The sequence below is a fragment of the Pinus tabuliformis genome, chromosome 9 (genome assembly GCF_031772625.1).
Source record: "Pinus tabuliformis cultivar Carrire ecotype Pingquan chromosome 9, CPIR1, whole genome shotgun sequence".
In the NCBI taxonomy this organism is placed as follows: domain Eukaryota; kingdom Viridiplantae; phylum Streptophyta; class Pinopsida; order Pinales; family Pinaceae; genus Pinus; species Pinus tabuliformis.
This window is the reverse complement of record NC_142307.1, coordinates 1,708,912,411-1,708,929,371: the sequence shown is the minus strand read 5'-3', so window position 1 is coordinate 1,708,929,371 and position 16,961 is coordinate 1,708,912,411. Positions and strand designations below refer to the sequence as shown.

General features: G+C 35.8%; 1 protein-coding gene across 1 annotated transcript in view; it reads right to left on the bottom strand.

The window, feature by feature from the left end:
• The window catches only part of LOC149155517 (uncharacterized), an 87,375-nt gene that overhangs the window by 49,764 nt on the left and 20,650 nt on the right, over window positions 1-16,961 (bottom strand). The window lies entirely within an intron of this gene.

Here is a 16,961-nt window from a genome sequence, read left to right as displayed (position 1 = left end):
ATTTCAGTATTTACATTAATGAAATGAAGTATTATTTCCGCTGCATCTCTGTGTTTATGGTTATCTCGTCTCTGTATTTATGGTTATCTCTGTAATTTCTTGCGTTCCTATTTAAATCCAGATCATGTCCAAGTGGAGTATGTGGTGTTTGTGTGGATGTAGAGGATATAGAAGAAGTAGAGGAAGAAGATGGTGATTTAGGGTTTGATGAACTAGTTGGAGGTAAAGGAGGAGGAGATCTCCTAAAATACTTCAAAGGAGCCTTAAGAACTAACTTTGGGACCTGTAAAGGAATACCTTATTTTGTTTCAAAGAGAGGATTGGTATATATAGAGAAGGTCTCCTCAGATTGTTTAGAAGAAGAAGCTTCAGGTCGGTCAAAAATGGAAGGAAATGGATAGGTGGTAGGGGATATGAAATCTGTGGGTTTATATTCTGGTAGATCAACACCCAAATCAGATTCAATTTTAGGTGATCCTGGTGGTAGTGTGGGTATTGGATGAGATTCTAATGAATGAATAAGGTAGGTTGACTTAAAATCAACTCCTTTATCTAGAAGTTCAGCAATCCTAGGTGATAAATGGGAGTAATCAGGATCAGATGGGATATTACTATAGGGGTCAAATGATTCTAATTCTTCAGACTGTAGGACTGAAGAAGAAGAAGAAGATGGTTGGTGTCCCCTTTTAGAACTGGCTTTTCTCAGAAGCCTTTCAGGATCTGATAGAGGACTAACTATGTCAGCTTCTGAACGAGATCTAGTATGTTTAAAAGGTGCCAACTTGAGTGTGTGGGGTCACCTAGGTGAATGATTTTAACCTTTCTAAACCCTTTAATCACCTTAAAGGAAAAAAATGAATGAATATCGTTGTCCCAAGGGAAGCTTAAATGAAATTCGAATCCCCGCAACAACGTCAGTCTGATGTTGTATCTCTGAGATAGTAGTAGGTCAGCTACCAATGCCAGAGCATCTAAAATAATTGTTTTGGAGTTTTTGTGTTAGTTTTGGAAGACCAATGAATGAAGACAGATGTAGAATTGAAATACTTAATCCTTTGGATAATATTAATATCTTAGCAAAAGGCTGCTATAAAGCTTTACACAGTGATATAGATCAAATAGTGGTGAGAAGAAGACAGAAAATAATATGATTATCATAGTTTCCAGACTGTAAAACAGAACAATCATAAGTATGAAAACCTTTTAAACTACCTTCCAAAGATTCAAGGCAATATACTTAAGCTTACAAAATATGCTGATGATTTATTGATTAGAGGGGATTAGCTAAACAGACAGTTCATTAATCCATTCTCTTAATAGATGATCACTTCAGGAGCTTATAGGAATAAATTGAGACACAATTATTCCTACCTAGATATCTCTATAAGTCATAAGCATATGAAGAAAAACATAATGATTGAAAATTGGAAAAACTTACAAGATAACACAAACTGTGTAAAACCAAATTCAGAATCCTCTGCTTTGTATTAAGGTTCCAGAAAAACTGAGTACATCAAGTGTCTAGAAAAGCTTCCTTCAAAGGTGCAACCAGGTTCAAAGTAGAATGAACAGTCACGACTTAACAAGCAATGAACCCCGAGCCTTGAACATTGAACCATTAACAACTTGAGAAGAGATTTATTTATACAATAATGAAACTAAGAAAAGATCCTAAAACTGATTAAGATTTATTCTAAGAAATGAAAAATCTTCATGCAAGAAGATAGGGGCAGCTATTGAACTGCTTCTTGCTGTCACTTTTATTCAGGTTGTGTTGGCTTTGTTATTTGATATTTTGCCCTTTAAGCTACTAAATTGTTTGTATCCTTTACACTGGTTGATTCCTTCATTTGATCTTTCATCTGATACTCTTTAAACTTTGTGAATATCCTTTGTCCCTGCTGAGTAACCTTTACTGTGTTCTTTTTACCTTTACTGTGCATTTTAGGTTTTTACTGTGTTTTTTAACAGTAAATCGCTTTAGATTTTATGTTACAGGGTAAAGTGAATTGATATGATCTTCATATTTCTCCTCTAACTATATGCAGGCTTTTTCTTTGTAAGCCTGGAACAGGAGTTTTTACCTGCAAAACACAGAAATTGTTAAGAAAAACATAGGTGACAGAGAAGGTCATCAATGGCTTTTTTGAGCTTGAAAGGATATTGGAAGGAGTCCAGAGCATATCAGAAGGTAAAAAAATGGTTTTATTGGTCGCAGAGGCTTATTGAGGCTTCACTGTCAAAATAGGAAAAACACAACAAAATGGTGATTTTTGCGTTTAAATGGAAAAACAATCTACTTTTTGAAATATGGCGCAAAGTGAACAGTGGTCATTTTGTCGTTATGCAGGAGGTGGTTTTGGTTTCCATCGCATCGCTTACGAGGCGCGAGCGGTTTTGGGAGGGGTCACCCGATACAATCTGAACCTAACAAGTAGCAAGGGGAGGTCAGTGGAATACTGCTTTCAGGTGGGTAATGCTCGGACAAAGAGCCAACCCGAAATTGCTAAGGATAGTTGGATTTGAATGCACGTGATCGGACGGTAGTGTAGCAAAAGAGCAGTGCGGAGGGGCCCAACGATTAAATATGGTGGTATGGGCTTTATTATGGGTTAAAGACTGAAATTAGTGTGGTTTTATGTTTAAACAAAGTTTTAGGTTGGTTCTTCGTTTAAATCATAAAAACGGTTTAACAAAGAAATCCTTTGCAAAACAAGGTATGGCGGACTTTAAAAAATATGAATTTGGGCGGATAAATGGTGTCAGGTCCGGGTTCATCGCATATCGCAATCGCAGTTTAGCAAAGGAAGGCCCATCGCAAAGGAATGTGATAGGGGCTGGACGCGATGTGGAAATCAATCATGGATAATCTTGCGATCGGGTCCAAATTCCCATCACATATCAGAGATCACAATGGTGGAGGGTGCATGTTTCAGCGAGGACTTGCGATGAAGGGTGGATGCGAAATGGCAATGAATTATGATATATATTGCGTCGGGTCTGGGTCCATCACGCATCGCATATCACAATCGGAGGAAAGTGCATTCATGTTGAAAATTTTGTGATCCACCAATGTGCAATATGTTATGGAAATACATAGTTTTATAATAAAACTAATGGTTTCGGTATATTTTAATAAAGGGAGTTAATATATACGGGAAATGGAACTTTTAGGGGGTTTAATACTATAGGTTAGCGTTAATATGAAATATGAGCGGAAAGGGAAAATATACTAAGTATAATGTCTTTTCATGAGTTATTTGCTTTTCACATATATGCATCAATACTTAGGCTAAACATCTTTTTGTGGGTTTTTTGGGTAAAAGGGGATTTAGCATGGGGTTTTCAATTTTCCTAGGCAAAGAGGATTTTAACTTTAGGAAAATGGGTTTTTAATGGAAAATTAATGAATATGAACTGTATGAAGGTAGGAAGGGGAAATTAGTAAACATAGGGATGAATGGGGATGAGGGAAGTTAATTAATTGATAATGTAGACCTTCATTAGCTTTGTGTAATTTCCTCATGGATATAGAAACATGATAAATGTACATTTTGTCCAATGAATTATCATACTTCTGCAACTTTTCTTCTACTTACCCTTTGCTTATCCTATCATTTTTTCTTCACTTAATGGGTGCATTTAAGCTAGAAAACCCTTTTCCTTTCTTTTTATTTTGAAAAATCAAACTATCTAATTCTAACCTTATGACATCCAAGGGCTCAGATTAAATAGATGAGCACCTTATTATTCTCTACCTAACTACTGATCTGTCAAGATTAAATAGTTTGGCCAGATCTTTATTCTCTAATTATAACATCAAATTTAAAGCATGAAGCAATCAAGATTAAACTATTTGATTGTCATGGGTTGTGGCATTTATGACAAGCTACACACAACCATTATTTTGCAGAAACAATAGTAGTGGCATTTAGACTTGCTCACTTTCAGAGTTTATTTGTTTTCTTTTCTTTCTAACCTAACATTTTCTTTTTTGCCTTGATTTTTTAGGGCATCTAACCTAACATTTTATTTGATATGGACACCAACATCAAGATATTTTCAAAAACATTTTATTCAATATTGTTATGTCCATATCCTAACTTTACATTTTTTCAAAACAATTTTTATCTTATCAAAGTAAAAAAAGGCTACAACATTGGCTCCATCTGAGGACTGCTTTCTCCCGTAGAATGCAGAGAACCTGCAGATCCATGTGCCTTCTCCTCGGGCTATGGAGTCCTTGATGTAAAGAAAATCACATTGACATCTTGAAAAGTAAAAGAAAACCAGAGTATTTACAATGAAAACTATTTCAACTTCTTAGTACTGAATGTAATGTTTGAGAAACCTTCCATTTACATGATAAGTGGAATATAGCCCCTCAAGGTTTTGCAGCACAAAAGTGTTGTTACCCTTCACTTCAACAATTGCTAAAGTTCCAAACCATAGATTGTCAAATTTTCCATGCTTTCCATTCTCTTCTCTCCTGGCATCCTATCTTAGAACTAGATCATCTTCCTTAAAGTCCCTTTCCTTGGCTCTTCTGTCAAACAAGGCCTTCAGCTTATTCTGATATTTCTTCAATTTTTGTTGAACTTCATCTCTATTTTCATTAAGTTCCATAATATGATTTATTCTTCTTGAAAAATCATCAGGTTCATCTGTTGAAGGCCGAATTGGTAGGGAAAATTGCATCTTTCCCATAGATTAATTGAAATGGAGATTTTCCAGTTGATCTCTTTGGATTAATTCTATTTACCCATACTGCATAAATCAAATGTGAATCCCAGCTCTTCTTATGATCAACTAGAGTCTTTTTTATTACCTTTACCAGACTTTAGTTTGATGACTCTGCAAAGCCATTACCTTGAGGGTAGTATGGAGTTGAATGATGTAACAGAATCTGATATTTCTCGCAAATGTCAATCATTTTAACACTAGAAAAATTTGTTGCATTATCAGTGACAATTTGAGTAGGGCAACCAAATCTAGATAAGATATTCTCCTCAATAAAATTACTTACTACTAAATCAGTAGCATTTCTGACTGGAATTGCTTCCACCCATTTAGTGAAGTATTTTGTTGCAGTGAGGATCCATCTATGTTGATTACTTGAAGTGGGGTGAATCTCTCCAACAAAATCTAATCCCCATTGAGAAAATGGTGCTGAAACTATTGATTGAACGAGTGGAAGAGCTGCTAACTTTGGTTTACCAGCAAATATTTGACAAGGAACACAACCTCTGACCTTTGTCCCTACTTGTAAGAACAATGTGGGCCAATAAAGTCCTCCCCTAAAAATCTTGTATGCTTTTGCTCTCCAAGCATAATGTCCCCCACAAAATCCTGTATGAAACTGATCAATGATTCCTTCAGTTTCTGATTTTGTTAAACATAATAAAAAAATATTCAGTGGATCTTTCCAGTATAAGTTTGCATTTATAATGCAGTACTTGACTGATTTTAACTTAAGGGTTTTACACTGGGTTTTGGAGAATGATGCTAGACGCTCAAAATGGATCAAGAAATTTACAATATCTTGATACCAGTTTGACAACAATAATTTTTCATCAATGTGTGTAGGACTTATCTGCTCTGAAGGTAGAGGTTCTTGTGGATTCTCCCCTTTAGGATGAAGGGAAGGTTCTTGTGGATTCTCCCCTTCTACAAGGACAGAAGGTTCTTGTATATTCTTCCCTTGTATTTCTAAAACAGAATTGATTCCAAGTATTTTGCAGTTGGATTAGCTAGAAGCTTGGCTAATCCTTGACCTTTTACTAGCTTAGTAGTCTTGATAGTTTCAAACTCCAGAATTTGAGTGATCCATCTACCTCTTTTCCCATCAGTGTCTAGTTGGGTTAGGACAATTTTCACAGTGCTATTACAAATATAAGCAGTAATAGCTGAATGTAAGACTTACATCCTGAATGATTTCAGGGCTTGAACGAGGGCATAGGCTTGCTTCTCAATGATGTCATACTTAAGCTCAACATCTCTCATAACCTTGTTGAAAAAGGCTATGGGTTAGTCATGGAAATCTGCATTTTTCTATAATAGAACGGCAGCAAGGGTTGTTTCAGAGGAAAAAGAGAAAATACTAAATGGCTTAGTATAATCAGGGCTGGCTAAGGTTGGAGCTTAAGAGATAGCCCTTTTTATTTGTTCAGATGCATTCCTAGAAGAGGCAGTCCATTTGACTTCATGGTCCTTTCAGAAAATGTCAGTTATATCTTTTACAATCTCTGCATAATTTGGAATAAATCTCCTTAGAAAATTAATCTTTCCTAGAAAAGCTTGAATCTCCTTCTTGTTTATAGGTAAGGTTAATGTTTCAATGGTAGATACTCATTTAGGGTCAATTAATACTCCCTCCTTTGAAATTATATGGCCCAACAATTTTCCTTCTTTGACAGCAAACAAGGACTTCTTAGGGTTCAATGATATTCCAAATTTTCTACACCTGTCAAAAGCCTTCATCAAGTGCTTTAGATGTTTCTGATCAGATTTAGAAAAAACAGTTATGTCATCAAGATAAAGAACCACAAATTTATTTACTTGAACAATAAAAGCTATGTCCATAGCTCTCTGAAATGTTTCTCCAGCATTGGTTAAGCCAAATGGCATCCTAGCGTACATGAATGTACCCTAGGGTGTAGTAAAGGTTGTCTTCTCTCTGTCTATTGTATCAACATTCACCTGATTGTAACCTGAAAAACCATCAAGCATATAAAGTCTTTGTGCTACTGAAACCATTTGAAGTAATTGATCCATTTTTGGCAAAGGATAATTATCTTTTAATGACACCTTGTTCAAATTTCTAAAATCCACACAGAGCCTTATTTCTCCATTTTTCTTTCTAACAGGAATTAGATTAGCAACCCAATTAGAATATCTAAGAGGGAGGATGATTTGAGCATCTAGAATTTTCTTAATCTCCCTTTCTACAGTTGGTAGAAGGGCTGGATTTATCCTTCTAAGTTTCTGTTGATAAGGTTTTGCTTCTGGCTTCAAAGGAATCTTATGTTGTATTAATGAAGTATCATAGGTCATTAGATCAGCATAAGTTCAAGCAAAAACATCCTTATAATTTTGTAGTAGCTTAAGATATTGAGCTTTGATCTCAGGGTCTAGAGATTCACATATTTTGATGTTTTTGATATCTTCATCAGTTCCAATAATAATCTCTTCTATGTCATCTTCTAAAGAAATGGACTGAGAGTTTCGGAGGACATCATTTTGATCAAACAATCTTTCTAAAGGAATGAGTCCTTTTGGAATAAAATTATTAGATAATTGAATAATGTCATGATTAGCAATTTGGGTTTTAAAATCTGAAGTATCATTTCCATCTGCATTTTCATTTATTTCAGTTCTATCTTCATTAATTTATAGAAATGAAAAATCATCTATTACCTGCAGAAATGATTTCAAATGTTCATCATCTTCGAATATTTGCCAATGTTTCAGATTATCTGGGATAGATGGCCTATATTTGACTTGTATCTGATAGAGTACATCAGTATGATTAGGAATTTTAAAAGAGCTAGCTGAGATAGCTAAGGCATCTGCATGAATATTCTGATCTCCGGAAATATGAGTCAAATTAAAAGCATCAAAGAAGATTTCAACTAAATCCCATACTTCATTTCAGTAGGACCTAAGTCTAGGGTGCTTGGTGTGGCAAACATTTCTTACTTTCTTAACAATAAGCTCTGAATCAATAAAGACACTTAAGTTTTCAAATTTTAAGCTTCTGGCTAATTTCAATCCTAAAAGGAAAGCTTCATATTCAGCGACATTATTTGTAACTTCGAAGTCTAATTTACATGATTGGATTATATTTTCTTTTTCAGGTGAAATTAAAACTACTCCAGCTCCTGCCCCATCTTTCATGCAAGAGCCATAAAAGAACAGTTTCCAAATATCAGTTTGGTTCGGTTCAAGACTTTCAACTACCTCTTCAATTTTGACTTGAGTTTTATGTTGGTTTGAAGTGAGTTGAAAACAATCAAAGTCTTGATCTATTGCATGAATTGGATGGTTCCTTGGTTGGTCAGTCTTACAAACAGTATGTACAAATCTTACCTCTTTATATAACCCTAATTTCTCTCCTCCATAAACAGGAATAGTAGCATATGACATATCCATTTGTAGAGTTCCCCCTAATTTGGCACAACAAGACCTATAAAGGAGCATTCCAAACTTGGGAGGGATATCTGTGACAACAATATCAAGTACTACACTCTTCACTGGAATTTGGGCAAGGGTAACCACTATATCCTTGATCAATCCCAAACAGGGCACCCTTTTAGAATCAAAGGTGTACAGGTCATGGTAGGATTTAGTTATGTCGAGTTTCAAATGGTCCATGATATATTTTGGCATAAGGTTGTGTGATGCTTCTAAATCAAGCATACAATTATACAACATGGAATCATTTGTTTTAAGAGTTACATAGAAAGGAGGTACTATCTCATCTATCATGTCTAAACTAGGGCCAAAAACTACTGCTGGTTTTTCATCTTGCAGACTTATGACATCACCTTCAGCATCAACCAAGGTATTTCGTATCCATTTTGTGACTTGGCTTTTGTAACCAGGGTTTTTAGAAAGTTCTGATAGTGGAATTGGGATTTTAACCCTCTCTAATTCTTTTTCAACATTAAATGTAGTCAAAATGTTTTTACCAGTTTGGGTAGTATCAATTGACTGATCTAAGCGCTGAATAAGAGTTGTTTGAGCTTCAGCAGTTTTGGTATGTGGTTCAATTACTAGAGTTTCCTTTGGAGGTCTCCTAGGACCAGGCCTCGGCCTAAGATCATACCTCTTGTTTAATTCTGCAATTAAAAATGCAGAGAAAGCATGATATTTAGAGAACTGTGAAGCTTCCTGATCTTCTTGAACCTGATTTTGTTGTGAGAGAGGAATGATGGTTGTTTGATTGGAAGAAGAATCCATACTATTAATATCTTCAGTAGTTGTCATAGTATTATCATCAGGTTGTTGGTCATCTATCAGTAGAGGAGTAGGAACCCGTTGATCATTGCTAGGTCTCTGAAGAATTTGTAGTGGTGGATTTCTTTTATACTAACCTTGATTTTGGTTTTGGGGTCTAGCAATTGTTTGTTGTATTGTCCTAGGTTGGGTCTCAATCTTTGAAATCCTATTTGATAGGTTTTTAAGAAGAGATGTTATTTCATATATTTTTGAATCTTCTAATTTAGTCTTAGAGGAACTAGAGGCTTCTTGAACAGATTTGAGTTTGCTTTGGGCCTTTTCTTCCTTAAGTTTTAAAGAAGTTGAGGCTGCCCTATTTGCTTCTACTTCTATAGCGTTTGTTTGCATATTTTAAAGATTTTTTGAAGTTCTCTCTCGTAGCATAACAACAAAGTCATCATCAAAAGATTTAGAAAATCTAGACTTAGTTGCTGCTACAGGAGGCTTACAATCAGCAGGCATTTTGTGATAGAGTTTATTGAATCTTTTGATAAAATCTTATTACTGGTTCACCAAAGTTCCTTTTAAGCTCTTCAAATTCTGTGAGGAAGTAAAGAGGAACCTTTTTCACACCCCATTGATTTTTAAATATGGTTGTAAGCTCTTCCCAATTTCAAATGGAAGCTACTGGTAACTGCCTAAACCAAATCCTCACATTTCCTTCAAGTGACTATACAAACAATCTCATATAAACGTTTTCTTGTTCAATATTCATGTTTTCTACAAAGTCTAGGAAAGCTTGAAAATGGTCCTCAGCTTAGGGACCAGTTTCTGCATTGTACTTGGGAAGGTATTTTAAGTATCCAATTGGGAATGCATCAAGGTTATTAAGTAAGACTATGGCAACATATCTAGCCTGTACAATAGGTCGGAAAGCCATGACAGCAGGTAGCGTATGAGGTGCTTGAGGTGTATGAGGTTGTCCAGGTGGAGTATGTGGTGTTTGTGTGGATGTAGAGGATGAAGAAGAAGTAGAGGAAGAAGATGGTGATTCAGGGTTTGATGAACTAGTTGGAGGTAAAGGAGGAGGAGATCTCCTGAAAGACTTCAAAGGAGTCTTAAGAACTAACTTTAGGACCTGTAAAGGAATACCTTCTTTTGTTTCAAAGAGAGGATTGGTATATATAGTGAAGGTCTCCTCAAATTGTTTGGAAGAAGAAGCTTCAGGTTGGTCAAAAATGGAAGGAAATGGATAGGTGGTAGGGGATCCTGGTGGTAGTTTGGGTATTGGATGAGATTCTAATGAATGAATAAGGTAGGCTGACTTAAAATCAACTCCTTTATCTAGAAGTTCAGCAATCCTAGGTGATAAATGGGAGTAATCAGGAGCAGATGGGATATTACTATAGGGGTCAAATAATTCTAATTCTTCAGACTGTAGGACTGAAGAGGAAGAAGAAGATGGTTGGTTTCCCCTTTTAGAGCGTACCAGATGCATATGCTATAAATTCTTATGGTATGAATATAAAGAGGAGGTGGGCCTTCCTTGGGTTGGTTGGGAAAGGATTGTTATACCAAAGTATCTGGGTGGTTGGGGTCTCAGGAATATATTTTTATTTTCCCAAGGTCTAGCTGCAAAATGTGGTTGGTGTTTTTTTCCACATAGAGTTTATGGACTTCAGTGGTTATTGAAAAGAATATTTATCCACTTTTTGTGGAATACTGGGTTCGTAGATCTGAAAAGCCTCGGGGGAATATCTTGATTATCTGGAGGGCTATTTTAAATACTTTCAAAATATTTTGAAGGGATCTTGCATGGAAATTTGGCTCGAGAATCCATATTCGAATTGGTTAAGATTCATGGCCTAGTTGTGGGCATGATCATCTCTTTCCTCCTCCCTTGATTGACTTTCTAAAGAATAGGGTTATCTCCATGCTAGTTCACATTGAGAATATGGATTCTACCTTCATTTGGAGGTAGGGATGGAAATTTTCCTTTGATCTAGACATCCCTAAGGTTTTTTGGATTCTTGGAACAATTATATAAGGGTTTTGCATGGAGGGCACATTCAATTATCAGATAGGGATGATGTATTAGTGTGGAACGTGTCTTCGATGGGTATATATGCTCCAAAGGTGGGCTATGTATTCATTAATTCTGAACACTTTCCTATTGATCCTAAATGGTGGTGGAAAATTGCTTAGAAATCTTGATGGCTACCTAAAGCTAAAATCCTCATGTGGTGCATCATTAATAAAAAATTCGCTACCTAGGATGTCATTCAAAATCACTTTGCTCATGGTCTTGGCTAGTGTTCTCTCTATTAGCTTGTTGATGAAACTATTTCATATCTATTTCTATTTTTTCCTTTCTGGCAACAAATCTAGACTCATTGTAGAAGTGTTAAGGATCAAATAGGTCAATTGAGTGGCCAATATATTGAAGAAACCTGGAAACTTTGGCTATCATTTCCTTCTTCACGTATCTTCAAATCCCTCCCTTTGATTACTTGTTAGGGGATATGGATTGCCTGCAATCGCATCATCTTCATAGATGAGGTTTCCTCTCCAAGAGTTATCATTGCTGACGTAATGACTATCGTTAGCCATTACCCTCAAGAAAAGTATGTTCGTCGAGTTTGGGAAATATAAGTTGAACATCTAGATCAGTTGCTTTTTTAGGCCTAATTTGATGGGGCCTCGACCGAATCAGGTGCAAAGAGTAGGGGTGGTTTCACTTTACACATTTTTAACTCTCTTTCCTTTCATCTCTCCATGGGTCTCAGTTCGGGCTCGAACAATCTTGTCGAACTCTTGCCTTGGAGAAATCTCCTTACTTTTGCTATTGAGCCTGGGGTTACACATATACAATTTTTTGGTGATCATATGCTTGTGGTTAACTCGATGAACTGCAATCGATCTTATAGAAATATATTTGTCTCCTATTCTACATGATGCTCTACATATTAAAAACTCATTTATCTCTTTTTTCCATTCATCATATCTACATGGAACTCAATTAGGAAGCATACAAGTTATCTAAATCATCCCTAGATCTAGAACATGGTCCCATTTTTTCAAACCAAAAATTAAGCATGCAGTCATCTCTAGACTCACACAACTTCGCAAACAAAAAAAATTATAATCTCTTGATTTGCTCGATTTCACATCACTTCGATCACCAATTGAGTTGCCCCCTGGAACAAAGCATTTCTATGAATTATTACAATGACATTAAACATATTTTTTACAAAATAAATAGTACAATTAATCCTATGGAATACTATGTAAGTTATCAAAAATAATTATTATAATAATTCAATTTATTATGCAAAACCTCTATTTTAATTTCTTCATAAAATTATGAATTATTTAATGTATATATTCATAATTTATAAAATAAATAAATTTTAAAAATAAATAAAATTTTAATTTCAATTTTTACATATTAACGGATAAATTTCAATTTTTGAAATGTAATATCAAATATTAACCTATTTATTATTGTTATTTATTAAAATAATTATCTTACTTTATAATTAATATAAATACTCAAATTTATACCTCATTATAACATTTCTAATATTTTATAATTATAATATTTAAATTTATCTTCTATTTGGATAAGATTAATAAATTTTCAATATTTAATATTTATGAGGAGGATTGAATTTCTATGTAATTATAATATTTTAAATATTTCATAAATATAACATTTAAATTAAATTTTTGTTATATATATAATAATGATTAATTAGTGATTAGTATAGAAGAGGTATGTCTCTAAGCATATGACCATTCATGAAGGGGTACATGATCATTCATAAAGGGGCGCATGCCTAGGTATATAAGCGAGCCCTTATTTGTAACAATTTCATATCATCTCACATCTTTTGTATATTCTTATATAAATATATTTTTCCTATCAAAGATATTTATATATTTCAGAGCTTTTGAGTATTATTTTGCATCTATGAACATTGTTCATAACATTCGTATTAGAGTTGTTTGATCCTTTGGCTACTCAATTGTTTCACATAGCTAGTACGATCTGGCCTTTGGCCATCAACCTTTCATCAACTTTGTTGTCATCACAATTCAAGTGTTTCGCTACACAAATATTTGGAGATTCTCCACTTCACCGTCAAGCGTTTGGCCATTAAAAAAAGAATAATATATATAAAGAAATTTATTATTTAAAAAAAAAAAAGTTTTCCTTATATATATGTGTGTATATATCATAATTAAAAAAAAAACAAATATATATCTATATATATATAAAAAAAAGGTGTAGTTACAACCACGATCGTCGTCGAGCCTCATAGTTGACACGTCCGATGAAAACCTCGTTGCAACTCGCCTAAAACTAATGGTTGTCGCTACAAATCTGTCACGGTGCCATCTGATGCCATGCCAAAGAAAACCTGTAGTTGACCTTGTTACTGCAAATCTACTTCGCTTATGCTTTGCACAAACTCAATGCATCCTAAATTTCCCAATGCCAATCGATTACTAGAGCTCAGAAGTACACTCGCTAACTCTGCACACACCCATATGATCCGCCATGATTGTGTATAGTTGTATGAATGTCGTTGTACACGTTATGTCTCCTACACATCATTCTCTGCAATTAATCATGAAATTATGAGGTTATCAAAGTGATTGAAAAAAAAAACCATTTCCGAACATAATCATGATGGTTCTGTATAGTCATATGTTGGAAGTAATGCTTCCATGCCATGTGTAGTTTTCAGTAGGAATTATGAGGAGTCAGTCTAGAAGCTCTTGTTTCCAATGTGTGAGTTGTAATGATGATCTAATTGTGTCGAAGTCACTAATCTGTGTCTTATATATTTGTGCCTGTGGTGATCAATAAAAGTGTTAAGTGAGATTTGTGTTGTATTTTGAAATCTCTTTGTTTATCTCTCAATTTCTAATACAGTATCAGAGCCTACTCTGGCATGACTCCCTCAAGGGAGGGTTAGAAAAATTTGACAGGCATAATAGTTGATTCTTTGTAAATAAGTAGACTAGGCTAGGAAAGTGGATTTTTTTCATTTTTTTTATGTTAGTAGAATAAATTGTTGTTGAGGGATTTGTCTCATCTGTATGTCTTTGTAAAGACTTTTATGATGTGCGTATGTGTTAAAACTTTAGTCGGCAGAGCGTTAGCTAATAAGAATTCCCTTCTGCCCACTCAGTGTGTAACGTCATCGAACCATGAATTCTGCAGCAGATCTATCACTAGTCATAACATCAAGGGGTCAAATTGCATGAATCAAATTGGCCAAAGGAAAGCTTCTCTGCTTGTTCTGTCAAGTCAGATGTTATGTATTTATCACTGTTTTTGTTTCAGAATAGATCTGTTTGGTAATGTTGAGTACTTGGAGGCTTCTCAGAATGAAAACGGTCTCATCACAACAAGTTGTTGCAACGTCGTCCACAAGTTCTCCACTGATCCCATCTACCTCTGCTTCGTCCTGCTCTCCAAAACAACGAGCATCGGTCACTGCAAGTACGATCTCTCGGTGCCATCACTAGCCGCGGCTCGGTTGATCCTTGTTCTCGTTCCTTTTATCCCATCAAGGTCTCGGCAGTGGAAGCAAGAGCTTCTCTTGTCTATCTGGATTTCAGATACCTACTTTCCCATTCTCATGAAATATTCCCTCGTGGATAGCAACATAAATTGGTGGCTTTTATTAGTTTGATTTGTCAAAAATTTATTTATTAAAGATTATTTTAACATTTTCGTGGTTATTTAGTATATTATAAGGAGGCAAGTTGTTTGATATAAGTATTTTGGTATATTATAAAGAGTAAGGAGGTTGTTTGGTATAAGGAGTTCGGTATATTATAAAGAAGTCGAACAAGAGTTTTCTGGTTTGGGTATTGTGATTTATAATTAAAAAAAAAAAAAAAAAAAGAGTGTGAGAGATGGTTTTGGTGTTTATGTTTTTATTGGTTATTAAAAGGGTTGGTGGTTCTTAAACTAGAAGTCCTTGTGTCTGAAACATCAATTCTTCTATGTTTTTTAGTTATAAAAAGGGTTTGTGGTTCTCAAACTGGAAGCTCGAGTGTTTGAAACATCAATTCTTGTAAGGTTAATTTGTTTGATCAAATTTTGAACACATTCAGTATCCAGACCTCCATCCTAGCAACTGACGGATAACCAAAAGCAAAGTATCCGACATATAGTGGTTGGTCCATATGATGATTCATTACTCGACAACTCTTATTGTGGAATCCCCGACGAGCCAAGTTGTGGTTATGGTTGATCCTGCAATGTTCATCAATGATGGTTAGAGGCGGTTATGTTTTAAATGGAGTTCAAGTAACAACTTGAAGATCTGGTGGTTAAAGAGCAGAGTTTGCGAGATTCCACAGTGGATGTGGGTGTTGATGAAGACCAACCAAAAAATTATCTTTGTTGTTGTAATATGTGTTTTTCATGTAAGCATTAAGGGAGGGTGTTGGAAGTAATGATTCCATGTCATGTGTAGTTGTCATTAGGAGTTACAAGGAGTCAGTCTAGAAGCTCTTGTTTCCAATATGTGAGTTGTAATGATGATCTAATTGTGTCGAACTCAGTAATTTGTGTCTTATATATTTAGGCCGATAGGCCTTTCTTTGAATCAGTTCAATCGTCTACACTTTTATTTTACTTTTAACACCTGGCACACACTTTGTAAAACACTTATATGGTTAAAATTTAAACACATCATTTTTTTTTGCTACATATATCCACGCACTACCCAAGTTTTTCTAGTCGCCAAATGGCAGAGGAGCATTGCCCAAGTTTTTCTAGTCGCCAAATGGGAGAGGAGCACTACAATAACAATGAATTAGTTATAGTAATAATGAAAGTAAGGTGATGTAACTGATTTCTTCGTTGGTTTTAATGGGAAAAATTCTTCGTGCATTGGCTTCTGGGTTCAGGGCCGTCTTTGAAAAATGAGATACCCAAAGGAAAGATTCTCTTGCAATTTTTGTCGCTGGGGAGGATTATGAGTGAATTGGCATTGGCAAGGATGCATCTGTTTGTAATTCTAGAGGCCTACACTGGCTTCTGGGTTCAGGGCCGTCTTTGCAAAACAATATACCCAAAGGAAATATTCTTTTGCAATTTTTGTCACCGGGAAGGATTATGAGTGAATTGGCATTGGAAGGGATGCATCTGTTTGTAATTCTAGAGTCCTACACAGTTTTCGTTTTTCCCTTCTCATTGTTGTCCACAACGACCATGGTGTATACTATGGATTCCATCTACACGGGAAAGGAAATTTCCTACGCGCGAGTTATGAGAATCGTTCTGAGGCTTTGGAAGCGCCTCATGGTAACTTTCCTCTGGTTTTTCATAATGGACTTTTCCTATTACACGGCCTCCGTATTGGTCGTCCTCCTACTCCTATACGCATTGATAATGACCAAATTGAATTGGGTTTTTCTGGAGATAACAGGGAAATTTGTGGCCAATTGAATTGGGTTTTTCTAGAGATAACAAGTAAATTTGTGGCCAGCGTTTGATGAGATTGGGGCTTGAAGTTTCTAGGTTTTGGATGTGAGCGACCAAGATCTTGAAGCAGCCCTCATGGAGGAATTTTACAGTCACCCGGGGAAGAAGATCTCGAGGGACTCGAATGTAAGAGCTAAGCAATGTGGCGAAATACCCATAGATTCTGCTTCCCGCTGCGTGATTCCGCTTCCCGCGGTGTTGGTGCGCTCAAGTAGCAACGCCCGGATGGTGGAAGCAGTAGCAGCAGTGGAGACGGCCATTGGCACCGCCCCATCCAGCTCAGTAGAACAAGAGGTGGAGAAACATGAACAGGACAAGGAGCAGCCAAGGAAGAGCAAGAAGAGGTGTTTTGAGTGCAAAAGGCGGGTGGGTCTGACAAGCTTTAATTGCCATTGTGGTGACCTTTTCTGCGCTCAGCACAGGTACTCTGATATGCATGACTGCTCTTTTGACTACAAGACCACCAGCCGCCTCGCCATTCTCAAGGCCAATCCCGTCGTGAAAGCCC